This window comes from Bos taurus, chromosome 6, assembly GCF_002263795.3.
Source record: "Bos taurus isolate L1 Dominette 01449 registration number 42190680 breed Hereford chromosome 6, ARS-UCD2.0, whole genome shotgun sequence".
NCBI classification, from domain to species: Eukaryota; Metazoa; Chordata; class Mammalia; order Artiodactyla; family Bovidae; genus Bos; species Bos taurus.
In genome coordinates, this window is record NC_037333.1 from 7,185,888 (window position 1) to 7,200,285 (window position 14,398).

Genomic DNA, 14,398 nt, shown 5'->3' on the forward strand with positions numbered 1-14,398 from the left:
TTAAGTGATTAATATATGCCTAATACTGGAAAGTGAAATAGAGGAGGGTGAAAAAGTTGGTTTAAAACTCAACATTCAGAAAACGAAGATCATGGCATCTGGTCCCATCACTTCATGGCAAATAGATGGGGAAACAGTGGAAACAGTGTCAGACTTTATTTTCTGGGGCTCCAAAATCACTGCAGATAGTGACTGCAGCCATGAAATTAAAAGACGCTTACTCCTTGGAAGGAAAGTTATGACCAACCTAGATAGCATATTCAAAAGCAGAGACGTTACTTTGACAACAAAGGTCCATCTAGTCAAGGCTATGGTTTTTCCTGTGGTCATGTATGGATGCGAAAGTTGGACTGTGAAGAAGGCTGAGCACTGAAGAATTGATGCTTTTGAACTGTGGTGTTGGAGAAGACTCTTGAGAGTCCCTTGGACTGCAAGGAGATCTAACCAGTCCATTCTAAGGGAGATCAGTCTTGGGTGTTCTTTGGAAGGACTGATGCTAAAGCTGAAGCTCCAGTACTTTGGCCACCTCATGAGAAAAGTTGACTCATTGGAAAAAACTCTGATGCTGGGAGGGATTGGGGGTAGGAGGAGAAGGGATGGCAGAGAATGAGATGGCTGGATGGCATCACTGACTCGATGGACGCGAGTTTGAGTGAATTCTGGGAGTTGGTTGAACTCCAGCACAACAGGGAGGCCTGGTGTGCTGCGATTCATGGGGTCACAAAGAGTTGGACATGACTGAGCGACTGAACTGAACTGAATACTCTATTGGTCTACTGTTTGAGTACAATACTGTGCAATGGAACTTTCTGCAGTGCTGCTAATGTTCTATATCTTTGTTGTCCAATATGATAGCCACTAGCTATATGTGGCTATTGAACACTTGAAATGTGGCTGGGATGACTGAGGAATTGCATTCTAAATTTTATTTCATTTTAATGCAGTTAAAATTAAATGGTCACAAGTGGCTACTGTCTGTTATATTACAGAGCACATTCAATAGGTTAATGGTTTTAACCATTTTGCTAGTTTGCAAATATTTTTCCCATTCCTTAGGTTGTCTTTCACACTATTGATTATCTCTTTTGTTGTGCAGAAGCCTTCTAGTTCAGTATAGTACCACTTATCTTTTTCTTTCTTTCTTTTTTGCTTCTGTTGTCTGTTTTTGATGTTATTGAAGGTGGGAGGAGAAGGGGACGACAGAGGATGAGATGGTTGGATGGCATCACCGACTCAATGAACATGAGTTTGAGTAAACTCCAGGAGTTGGTGATGGACAGGGAGGCCTGGCGTGCTGCGGTTCATGGGGTGGCAAAGAGTCGGACATGACTGAGCGACTGAACTGAATTTTGATGTTATAACCTTGAAATAGTTGTCAAGACTGATGTTGTGAAGATTTCTCCTATATTTTCTTCTGCGAATTCTAACCAAAATCCGTCCATTATGAGTTGATCTTTGTGTGTGGAGTAAGAGAAGAGGACAGTTTTATTCTTCGGCATGTTGCTGTCCAGTTTTTCCAGCACTCTTTGTTAAAGTCACTGTCCTCTCCCCATTGTGTAGTACCACTTTTGTCAAAGATCTGTTGACCACATACGTGTGGGTTTAATTCTGGGCTCTCTATTCTATTCTGTGACTGTCTACATCTATACATGGTATTTTGACTGCTATAGCTTTATAATATATTTGGAAATAGGGAAGCTTGATGCCTATAGTTTGGTTCTTATTTTCAAGATTGTTTTGGCTGTTCAAAGTCTTATGTGATTCCATGTGAATTTTAGAATTGTCTTTTCTATTTCTGTAACAGTGCCATTGAGACTTAGATAGATATTGTCCATATCTTTGGGTAGTGTGTTGCTCAGTCATGTCCGATTCTTTGGGACCCCATGGACTGTGGCCTTCCAGGCCCTTCTGTCCATGGGATTCTCCAGGCAAGAGTACTGGAGTGGATTGCCATTCCCTTCTCCAGTATCTTTGGGTAGTATGGACATTTTAATGATATTAATTCTTCCAATTCATGAACATGAGTTCCTGTTGTTTTTGTATTATTTATTTTATCAATGTTTTGTCTTTTTAGTGTATAAAATTTTCATTTTCTTAGTTAAGTTTATCCCTAAATAGTTTATTCTTTTTGATGTTGTTGTAAATGGGGTAGTTTTCCTAATTCCCCTTTTCAATAGTTTGTTAGTACTGTATAGCAACACAACTGATTTTTAAACACTGATTTTGTATCCTGTAACTTTCGTGAAGATATCTGATAAGGGTTAGCTTCCAAAATATATAAGGTATTTCTACATCTCAATAGTGGGCTTTCCTGGTGGCTCAGCAGTAAAGAATCTGCCTGCCAATGCAGGAGATGTGAGTTCAATACCTGGGTAGGGAAGATCCCCTGGAGAATGAAGTGGCAACCCATTTGCAGTATTCTTGCCTGGAAAATCCCATGGACAGAGGAGCCTGGCAGGCTACAGTCCATGGGGTCACAAAGAATTGCACATGACTTAGCCACTAAACAACAACAACATCTCAATAAAAAGAAAACCTAATAATTCTACTAAAAATGAGCTAAAGATTTGAGTAGACATTTCTCCAAAGAAGACATACAAATGGCCAACAAATGTATGAAAAGGTGCTTAATGACACTAATCATCAGAAAATGCAAATCAAACTACAATAATATATCACCTCTCATCTGTTAGGACAGTTAAGAAAAAAAAAAAAAAAGCAAGTGTGGGTGAGAATGTAGAATAATTAGAACCTTTGTACACTGGTGGTGGGAATGCAAAATGGTGCAGTCACTATGGAAAACAATATGGAGGTTCCTCAGAAAATTAAAAATAGAGCCACCAACTGACCCAGCAAATCTGCTTCTAGGTATTTATCTTAACTGAAATCAGAATCCTGAAGAGATATTAGCACTCCCACGTTCACTGCAGCATTATTCAGAATAGCCAAGATGTGGAACCAACTTACATGTTCATTGACAGATGAATGAATTGAAAATTTTGTATTATATACACACAATATACTATTATTCAGCCTTTAAAAAAAAGGAAATCCTGTCATATGCAACAATATTTATGAATCATGAGAACATTATGTGGAGTGAAATAAACTAGTCATAGAAGGACAGTTACTGTATTATTCCACTTACATTGCATCTAAATAGTCAAATTCATAGAAACAGTGCAATGGTGGTTGCCAGAGCTTGGAGGGAGGGGGGACTGGGGAGTTGCTGACCAGCTGGTACGAAATTTCAGTTATGCAAGATGAGTGATTTCTAAAGATCTGGTGTACAATGTTGTGCCTATAGATCACAATACTGCATTGTACACCTAAAAATCTGTTAAGGGGGTAAATCTCATGTAGTTGTTCTTATCACAATAAAAACTAAAAGAATATTTCCCATAGTAAAGCATAAACTGAATAGCAGATTTAAAATACCCACTGTATTTCAGTGACTTAAAACTATTAATAAAGGTAAAAAGATAAGCATTTTCTGGTAAACCAATTGATTTTCTTTTTTAAAGTTTTTAAAAAATAGACTTTACTTTTTAGAAAAGTTCTCAGTTTATGGAAAAATTACCATATAACTGCCCTCCATTTCCCCATTTTACTAATACCATACACTAATATGGTACATTTGTTACAATTAATGAGCTGATACCAGTATATAATTATTAACCTAAGTCCATAATTTATTTATAGGCTTCCCAGGTAGATCAGTGGTAAAGAATCTGCCTGCCAACGTAGGAGACCAAAAAGACATGGGTTCAATTCCTGGGTTGGGAAGATCCCCCAGAGTACGAAATGGCAATCCACTCTAGTATTCTTGCCTGGAAAATTCCATGGACAGAAGAGCCTGGTGGGCTACAGTCCATGGGCTTGCAAAGAATCAAACAGCACTGAGTGTCTGAGAATGCATGCATGCATACTTTATTCATATTTCCTTAGGTTTTAGCTACTGTCCCTTTTCTGTTCCAGGACCCCATCCAGCACACCATATATCATTCAGATGTCATGATCCTGGAGGCTTCTCTTGGCTGTCTTTCCTTTCTCTGACTTTCCTTGATTTCTTGATTTCTCTGTCTTTCCTTGTTTCAAATGACCTTGGCAGTTTTGAGGACTACTAGTCAGGTATTTTGCAGCTAGGCAGGTACTTTTCTTTCTTTTTTTATTATAAAACTTTATTTTTAATTGAAATAGAGTTGATTTACAATATATTAGTTTCAGGTGTACTACTGCATAGTGATTCAGTATTTTTATAGATTATACTCCACTAACAGTTATTGCAACATAACAGCTATATTTTCCTGTTCTGTATAATATATCCTTGCAGCACTGTTTAAGAAAACCGAGATATGGAAGCAGTAACCCAAGTGTCCATCAACAGATAAATGGATAAAAAGAAGACATGATATACATACACATACACACACACACTCATACAAACATGTACATACAAAGCATGTGTGCATGCTAAGTTGCTTCAGTCATGTCCGACTCTGCAACCTTATGGACTGTAGCCCATCAGGCTCCAGACAAGAATACTGGAGTGGGTTGCCATACTCTCCTCCATGGGATCTTCCTGACCCAGGGATCAAAACCCAGGGATCAAAATTGCGTCTCCTGCAACTCCTGCATTGCATGTTGGTTCTTTACCTCTGAGCCAGCAGGGAAAACTGTGCATACAATGGAATAGTAGCAAAAGAGAAACAGTCACAGATTTAGAAAACAAATTAGTGGTTACCAACAGCGGCTTCTCTGGTGGCTCAGATGGTAAAGAATTTGCCTGCAATGCAGGAAAACTGGATTCAATACCTGGGCTGGGAAGGTCCACTGGAGAAGAAAATGGCACCCCACTCCAGTATTCTTGCCTAGAGAATTCTGTGGACAGAGGAGCCTGGTGGGCTATAGTCCATGGGGTCCCAAAGGGTAGGACCCAACTAAGTAACTAACACTTTCACTTTTTCAGTAGGGAGAGAGGAGTGGAGAGGGGCAAGATAGAGGTATGAAATTAAGAGACACAAACTACTAAATATAAAATAAACTCATTGATTTCCAAATGTAAAGAAAGCAACTTGCAAGTATCCAAGGGAAAGAAAGAGAAGGCAACACATAGAAAGTGAGATGACTTTAGATTTCTCAGAAATAGTTGATGACAGATAACAACAGAGAAACCTGTACAATGTATAAAAAAGAAATACATATAACAACATTCTTCTGACCAGTTGACTTGTATTTACTGCAAAAACAAAATGAAGATGAATTTGATAGACCCAAAGATTAGGAAGTAAAGCATTTTATCTTCTCACTGGTAAAAGATATACTGTTGGATAATGTCCACTCAATAGAATTATATTTAAATAACCATGGAAAATCAAAATATAAAACAAAAAGGCTGTAATTTTTAAAATAAAAATGCTTAATATGAATAATAATTTAACTCTAAAAACAAAACAAAAAATAATTCTTAACTATAACAAGATTTGGAAAAATGAGGAAGTAGCTAATAAGTGAAAAAATTAAAAAATGAATAAATATCAGATATAATAAACATTATCTCTTGTCTCTGGGCTGAGATAGAATAGTCTAGCAGCCACTGTACCACCCCTCACTTCAGCTACCCACCTTAGGCTGAGACCCAGATCTCCTTGGAGAGGGCAGGGCTGGCCTCACTAAATGATGGAGAAATCACTGAGGTTCTATGCCAGTGAGACACGCTGGGGATCTGTCTAGAGTTCTGTGGAGACACCATCTGCATGGATGTGCTATGGCTCAGGACCTGCTGTAAAGTCACTGGAGGAGGTGCCATGACAAGCAGCTGATTAGTGGCCACTGCATGCTGCACAGAGGTGGAGAAGTTGTCCTCTGCAGAAGCTGGGTGTCAAAGAAAGTCACACCGTGCAGGTGCCCAGAGCTTGAGAAATGGTGTTCTACAGGAACTTGGCATTGGGCACAAGAAGTTCTGCAGGGGACAGAAGCAGGGAGAGCTGTGCCCTGCAGGATCCAGCACTGGAGAAACTCTGCTCTGTGGGACCTGAGTGCTTGCAGGGAGACCTAGAGGGATTCATGGCATCAGAAGCTTGCCTGCTGACAGAGCAGCACAAAAGCAGGCAGGTGAGGTGTCCATGTCAGAAGGGACAAAAGGTGGTCACCAAGCTGGGCCTGAGACTATGATCTCACTGAGGGACTGTACCTTCTGGGAATGGTGTTGGAGCAGAGACACTGGTGGGCCTGATATATACAGCTGATGCCAACAATGAAGTTGGTGCAAGAAATCCCAAAATAGCAGCACCCTGGACCTGGGAAATGTGAAATGCCAGAATGGAGGAAGCACAAGCTGGAATCAAGATTGCTAGGAGAAATATCAATAATCTCAGATATGCAGATGACACCACCCTAACTGCAGGAGCGAAGAGGAATTAAAGAGTCTGTTTATGAAGATGAAAGAGGAGAATGAAAAGGCTGGCTTAAAACTCAACATTCAAAAAACTAAGATCATGGCATCTGGTTCCATCACTTCATGACAGATAGATTGGGGGAAAAAATGGAAGTAGTGACAGGCTTTATTTTTTGGGGCTCCAAAATCACTGGGTGGTGACTGCAGCTATGAAATTAAAAGACGTTTGATCCTTGAAAGGAAAGCTATGACAGACCTAGATAGCATATTAAAAAGCAGAGACATCACTTTGCCAACAAAAATTCATATAGTTAAAGCTATGGTTTTTCCAGTGGTCAAGTATGGATGTGAGAGTTGGACCATAAAGAAGGCTGACCACCAAAGAATTGATGCTTTTGAATTGTGGTGATGGAGAAGCCTCTTGAGAGTCCCTTGGACAGGAAGGAGATCCAACCAGTCAATCCTAAAGGAAATCAACCATGAATATTCATTGGAAAGACTGATGCTGAAGCTGAAGCTCCAATACTTTGGTTACCTGATGCAAAGAGCCTACTCATTGGAAAAGACCCTGATACTGGGAAAGATTGAGGGCAAGAAGAGAAGGGGCAACAGAGGATGAAATTGTTGGATGGCATCATCAGCTCAATGGACCTGAGTTTGAGCAAACTCTGGGAGATAGTGAAGGACAGGGAAGCATGGTGTGCTGTAGTCCATGGGGTTGCAAAGAGTTGGACATGACTGAGTGACTGAACAACAGAACTGGAAAGGGCTTCTTCCTTTTGCAATATTCCTCCTGTTCCCCCTAATGATAATGTCTGATGTCATGCTTGCTGCAAAAGAAGGATGCATGAAAGACCTTTCATAGTATCCTATTTGACAGGACAATGATCAGTCCATTATCACAGAACAGATAATGAAGGGTAAATTTGGAGCTGGAAAGCAATAGATTGATAACTGGCATGCAGGTGTAGTTTAACTTTAGCATTAACATAAATATTCAAATCATAAATCTTCAAATCAATAAATCCTCAAGTCAATAAATCTTCAAATCATAAATCTTTAAATGTATCTAATGTTCTCTAAATAGAATTGTGATTTTCTCATTTTCATCCATTGGTAAATCATATGAACAAATGCTTCAATAGTCAGATATGCTGTTATTCTTTTTTCTTTTATTTAAGCTGGTGTTTCCACTTCACTTCTGGATAACTTCACTTGGTTTTATTCACAAAATACATTTGTGAATTGATGCAAGCTCTTTAGAGTCCTTATCACCATGACAGCGAACATGAAACTCCGAGATGCCTTGTATCAGTGATGTCACTCGGTTCTTTTCAGTCTTTCCTCATGAAATACTGAACACCACCTAGCAACTTATACACTATTTTTAATACTTTCCCACCTGACTACTTGCCTGGGTTCCTCTTCATTTTGTTAAAACAAAGAGCTGGAAATCACTACTTTTGCAAAAGAATGTGTAACCTAGTCATTAGAGTCGTTCCCTTTCTCAATTTTGCTGAAGTATCCCAAAAGTCTTTACAATAGATAGCAAAGGCCCCAGTTTTCCCTGTCACTCTTTAACTTAGATTCTTGTATTGAAAAACTGGGATAAAATCAATCCTATAAAAATTGAAATTGTATCTTCTTATGAAGTGTGGACAAGCACATGTATAGTCATGTAAATTTTCAAACTTTCAAAGTGCCATAAAAAGGCATAACAAATGGGCAAAGAAGATGCTCGAGAATTTTTACAAGATAAATTAATTATTTTATGGTTTTAAATATTTGAGATGATTAGGCATATGAAATGATCAGAACAGCATAATAATTGGGAAGTACAACATACACTTATGTTGTAGTGAAGGTGATTTTCTGAAGTGCCTCTACATTAGAGATAGATCTTTGGAATATTGTGTGCCAGAACTGTACATAAATAGATGTTCTGATACCTATAGGTTCACATTTGGTTCAGGTTTTCATAAATCTTGACCCTGAAGCTATCAGAGATAAATGTTTCCTTTAGAAAGTCATAAAATCTTTCAGGTATTTTTGCCTGTAACAGAGATACCAGAAGAAAGGTAAGTTGTCTTACAGGTAAATCAATAAAACTTATCCTACTGAAAGATATAAAAAGAAGATGATTCAGGAAAAATAAACAGGGTTTCAGTGATCTGAGCAACCTGTCAGAAGTCTTACATATGAGTAAAGTCCCCCAAATGAGATATTTGAAAAAGTAATAGCATACATTTTCCTAAGTTTGATGAAGAAATAAATTTGTAGATCCTATATGCTCAGCAAACCCTAACAGGATAAATCAACTAGGCATATCATAGTGTATGATATATATAAATATAAATATATATATATTTCAATCATTATTGAAAACCAAAGATAAAGAGGAAGTGTTAAGAGCAGCCAGAGGAGAAAAGAAATATTACACAGTTGAACAATTTTGCAGACAGTATTTGACTTCATATCAGAAACAATGGAAAGAAAAGATGATAGAACCAATTTATTTAAAGTACTGCAAATAACCCATCTAGATTTCTATATCCAGAAAAAATGTCTATCAAAACTGAGGAAAAATAAACTCATTTTTATACAAATGAAAGCAGGGAGAATTAAATTCCTTTGGACTTGCACCACAAGAAATGTAAGAGAAAGTTAGTTTGCTGTAATCCACACAGTCAAAGGCTTTAGCATAGTCCTTGAAGCAGAAGTAGATGTTTTTCTGGAATTCCCTTGCTTTCTCTATGATCCAACAAATGTTGGCAATTTGATCTCTGGTTCCTCTGCATTTTCTAAACCCAGCTTGTACATCTGGAAGTTCTCAGTTCATGTACTGCTGGAGGCTAGCTTGAAGGATTTTGAGCGTAACTTTCTAGCATGTGAAATGAGAGCAGTTTTATGGTAGTTTGAACATTGTTTGGCATTGCCCTTCTTTCGGATTGGAATGAAAACTGACCTTTTTCAGTTCTGTGACCACAGAACTGAGCAAAAATAGCCAAGTTAAAAAAGTTGCTTAATGTATGATGGCACGCATATAAAGTTCTAGAATAGGTAAAACTATGTTGATAGAAGATCCATGGTTTTCTAGCGGTGAGAACGGGGAAATAGATTCAAATGGAAAAGAGAACCTTCTCAGCTAATAGAATTATTTTGTATTTCATTTGGGAAAGTGGGCACATGAGTGTATACATTTGTCAAAACTCATTAAACACTGCACTTAAAAATATATGCTTTTGAGTGTATTGGGCTTCTTTGATGGCTCAGTTGGTAAAGAATCCACCTGTAGTGCAGGAGAGCTTGATTTCAATTCCTGGGTTGGGAAGATCCTCTGAAGAAGGGATAGGCTCCCACTCCAGTATTCTGGCCTGGAGAATTCCATGGACTGTATAGTCCCTGGGGTGGCAAAGAATTGGACATGACTGAGCAATCCACTTTTGAATGTGTTAAGTGATACCCTAATAAAGCTGAAGAGTCAGGGGACTCTGCTTCAGTCTTGTTTCTGTAGGTCCATAACCACGGTCTGAAGGTGTGCTTGGGGCACAACTGGCGAGTAAGACTGGCAGTGGTAAGAAGAGCTGGGCATGGATTTGGGAAAGGGAGAGAGGACAAGGGAGGACCTGTGGGACCAGTGCTCCTTTCTATCATAAATGTAAGCGTAGCTCCTGCAGCGGTTAATGGCTGTTTTTCAAACCTTGTACAAGTTCCTCTAGCTCAGAGCCCTGCAGGGAATTCTGGGAAAGCAGGTTCCCAATTAACTAAGCTGACAAAGACCCCTCGGAAACCCTGAATCACTATAGTTCTATTTTTAGAAGTGAGAAAAATTCAAGCCTTACAATTTCACCCACCAAAGCTTGAGAAAATTGTGTGTGTGTGTGTGGGGGGGGAATCTAAATGCATTGCAGTTCTGTAAAGGGTAAAATTTTTACTTGATATTGTTAGCTGTCAAATTAACTTTTCTTACTTCATTCACACACATGAAATTTATTCATAAAGACTATGCATGGTACACTGAGCAGCAGGATATTTCTAAAGTCTCTTTGAATTCACTACTCAGTTTTTTTCTCATTTTACTACCTTAGTGTTTACCATCCAGCTATTATTATGTATATCTTGTAAATATATAATTACACACCAGGTTTGCATATAGCAGAACAAACCTCTTTCAGCTGGAGAGGGAAATTTATAAGCCCAGCTTTTGTTGTTACTGTGTTACTCCCACCTAGGGAGGAGGCACGGAGAAGGCAATGGCACCCCACTCCAGTACTCTTGCCTGGAAAATCCCATGGACGGAGGAGCCTGTTAGGCTGCAATCCATGGGGTCGCTAGAGTTGGACACGACTGAGCGACTTCACTTTCACTTTTCATTTTCATGCATTGGAGAAGGAAATGGCAACCCACTCCAGTGTTCTTGCCTGGAGAATCCCAGGGATGGGGGAGCCTGGTGGGCTGCCGTCTATGGGGTCGCACAGAGTCGGACACGACTGAAGTGACTTAGTGTAGCGTAGCGTAGGGAGGAGGCAAAGACAAACAAAAAGCCCAAGTCCCCCTCTCAAAAAGAAGCCAAAACTCCCGAAACGCCCCCCGCCAAAAAAAAAGCCCAAAAAAGGGCACATCTCTTTTCATAATTCTTCTGGAGCTCCACAATGAATTTATGACTGGAAAGCACAACTTTCTACCAGGTTTAGATGCTGGGTACAACTTCTTGTAGGCCACTAATGAGCCGCTTTGCCACATGTGAGTGAACTGCTGAAAAGCTTAATATTTATATCCATCCTGGTGTCCAGAAACTTTCTTTCTTTCTTTCTTTTTTTTTTTTTAGAAACTTTCTTTCTAAATTGCTTTTGCTTTTCAATGTTCTCCTTTGCCATTAACCTAGATAGTGTCTTGGTTTAGGAAACTTTTTAAAACATGAAATTTATTTTCTTTCTTCCTTTATTCAGTTAGTTATCAAATTCCATAGACATTTATTCATTTTCTATTTCACATTTGTTAAACATTTACTAGGTGTTGGGAAAGAAAATGAACACAGAGGAGAGGTGAGCAAAAATGAATTTAATGTGGCCACAGCCCTCCCTTCCACCCATTCCCTTGGCTGCCAGCCTCCTCCATGCCCCATGGGGTCAAGTGTGGAGCGTGCTCTGAATGACTCACAGAAAGGGCTCCTGTACCAGTCAATCCCGCTCAATCTCTGTTGCTTGCCTCTTGAAGTATCATTTCCCTCTCCTTCCCTCTCCTGGGCCTTGGCTTCCTCTGTAACACCTTACCTGCAAATTTATTTCCCATTACTCCCCTCCCAAATTTATTTCACACTGTGTGTTCAGTCATTTAGTCATGTCTGACTCTTTGTGACCTCATGGACTGTAGCCCACCAGGCTCCTCTATCCATGGAATTTTACAGGCAAGAATACTGGAGTGGGTTGCCATTTCTTTCTCCAGGGGATCTTCCGAGCCCAGGGATTGAACCCCCGTCTCTTGCATCTCCTGCATTGGCAGGCAGATTTTTTACCACTAGTGCCATCTCATCCAAATTCAACCTCACCTCACCCTGTCACACCCCTTACTCTTCCTGGAGCATTAGGTTTAAGCCCATCTCCCAGACTTTGCTTCTGCTATTCTATCCCAACCCCCCACCGGGGAGCTGTCTTCTCTTCTCTTTACATCTTCCCCATGCTTAATTCATTTTGAAAATTCTTTATCCTATATATGAATTTCCAATTAGGAAACATTTGTGTTTATAGAATTACATTAACCTGTTTTTCTCACTCTTTGTTTTATGGGTATATATTTTCCTAACTCATTTGTTAATTAAACCTTATCTGCTTTTTATGCTGTGTCCCTGCTGGCAGGCCATTTAATTCACAGACCATTGCAGGGAGATGATTGGGAGCCCAGATTCTGAAACCTCCCTCATCCTGGATTTATATCTCAGTCAGTTACTCTCTGGTCCTCTGCAAGTTTTAGTTTCTCTGTGTCTCAGTGCCTTCATCTGGAAAGAGTGGACGTTACCTTTCTCATAGGATTGATGCAAAGATTAAGTGATAAAACTACTGGCAAACTGCTTAGAAAGATGCCTGCAACATAGTAAACGTTAGCTATTATCAGTGTTTGTCTGCTCAGTTGCTTCAGTTGTGTCTGATTCTTTGCGACCCTATAGACTAGCCCATCAGGCTCCTCTGTCCATGGGCTTCTCCAGGCAAGAATACTGGAGTGGGTTGCCATGCCCTCCTCCAGGGGACCTTCCCAACCCAGGGACCCAACCCTTGTCTCTTTTGTCTCATGCATTGGCAGGTGGGTTATTTACCACTAGTGCCACCAGGGAAACCCAGCTATTATTAGTAGTATTAAGTAAATATTTGTTATTTGAAAACAGAAAAGTGAATGCACTATAATTAACAAAATACTTAACAAGAGCAAAAGAATGTATTAACTACTGGAGGAACTACTTAGTCTGTATATAGTAAAAAAATACATAATCTTCAACATTTCTCTTTTTGTCATACTTATCTGGTAACCCCCTATCCTGGTCAAACTATATTCTCCACTGACTATAATCACATCTCAACTGAATTTGTTTCGAGAAAACAGTCATGCTGACTGATTGTAGTTTAAATTCATGGGCACTAATATTTAGTTCACTATTAGTGCTTCCTGGGAAATCCGTGTTTTCTAGTCTATTAATGCTTCCCAACTATTCCATACCCCCTCCTTGCTTCTTAATCCTTTACCAATTTCTCCCCTGTCCTTATGGCTAGCTGGCTGAAAACTTAGCTTCATAGTATAGTAAACAGAAGAGAGCTTGGAATTCCCTGGTGGTCTAGTTAGTGGTTAAGAGAGAGAACAGCTTCTCAAGAAAGCATCTTCCTGCTCTCCTGATCCTAAGTCAAAACCTCAGGCTTCCTTCTACTTCTTTGATAAGCAGTTAGTGCTCCTATATAAGATCACCCATTAAACTGGGCACCAGACCTTATTCCTCTTGATTATTAAAGAAAATCTCTCCAGCATTACACCTCTCTCTTGCCTGCAGAGTTAATATTTCCCTCTTTACTGGATCAGTCTCATCAATATACAAACACGACTCTTTGTATCATCTAAAGTATCTTCCCTTTACCACAGCTTCTCCCTCCAGCTATCGTTCTCTGCCCCCTTTACCACAAAATTCTTCAAGGATTGTCTATATTCTCTGTCTCTATCTTCTCCTGTCATGAACCTAATCTGATTAGTCCCCATGCTCCCATTACTCCACCCAAACTGTTATTGCCAAGGTCATTTGTGACATATCAGTAATATTGGTGTAATTGATCACTCTCTCTCGAAAAATTTTGTGGTTGTTTTCCTACCATATTGCCTACAATTTATCAGTCTCATTTGCTTGTTTCTTCTTATAAAATTGATCCAATCCTTCAGTTCAATTCAGTCACTCAGTTGTGTCTGATTCTTTGTGACCCCATGGACTGTAGCATGCCAGGCCTCCCTGTCCATCACCAACTCTGAGACCTTGCTCAAACTCATGTCCATTGAGTCAGTGATATCATCCAACTATCTCATCCCCTTATCCACCTGCCTTCAATCTTTCCCAGCATCAGGGTCTTTTCCAATGAGTCAACTCTTTGCATGAGGTGGCCAAAGTATTGGAGTTTCAGCTTTAGCATCAGGCCTTCCAATGAACACCCAGGACTGATCTCCTTTAGGATGGACTGGTTGGATCTCCTTGCTGTCCAAGGGACTCTCAAGAGTCTTCTCCAACACCACAGTTCAAAAGCATCAATTCTTAGAAGCTCAGCTTTCCTTATAGTCCAGCTCTCAGCTTTGACTAGATGGATTGTTGTCAGCAAAGCAATGTTTCTGCTTTTTAATATGCTGTCTATGTTGGTCATAGTTTTTCTTCCAAGGAGTAAGCGTCTTTTAATTTCATGGCTGCAGTCATGATCTGCAGTGATTTTGGAGCCCAAGAAAATAAATTCTGTCACTGTTTCCATTGTTTCCCCATCTATT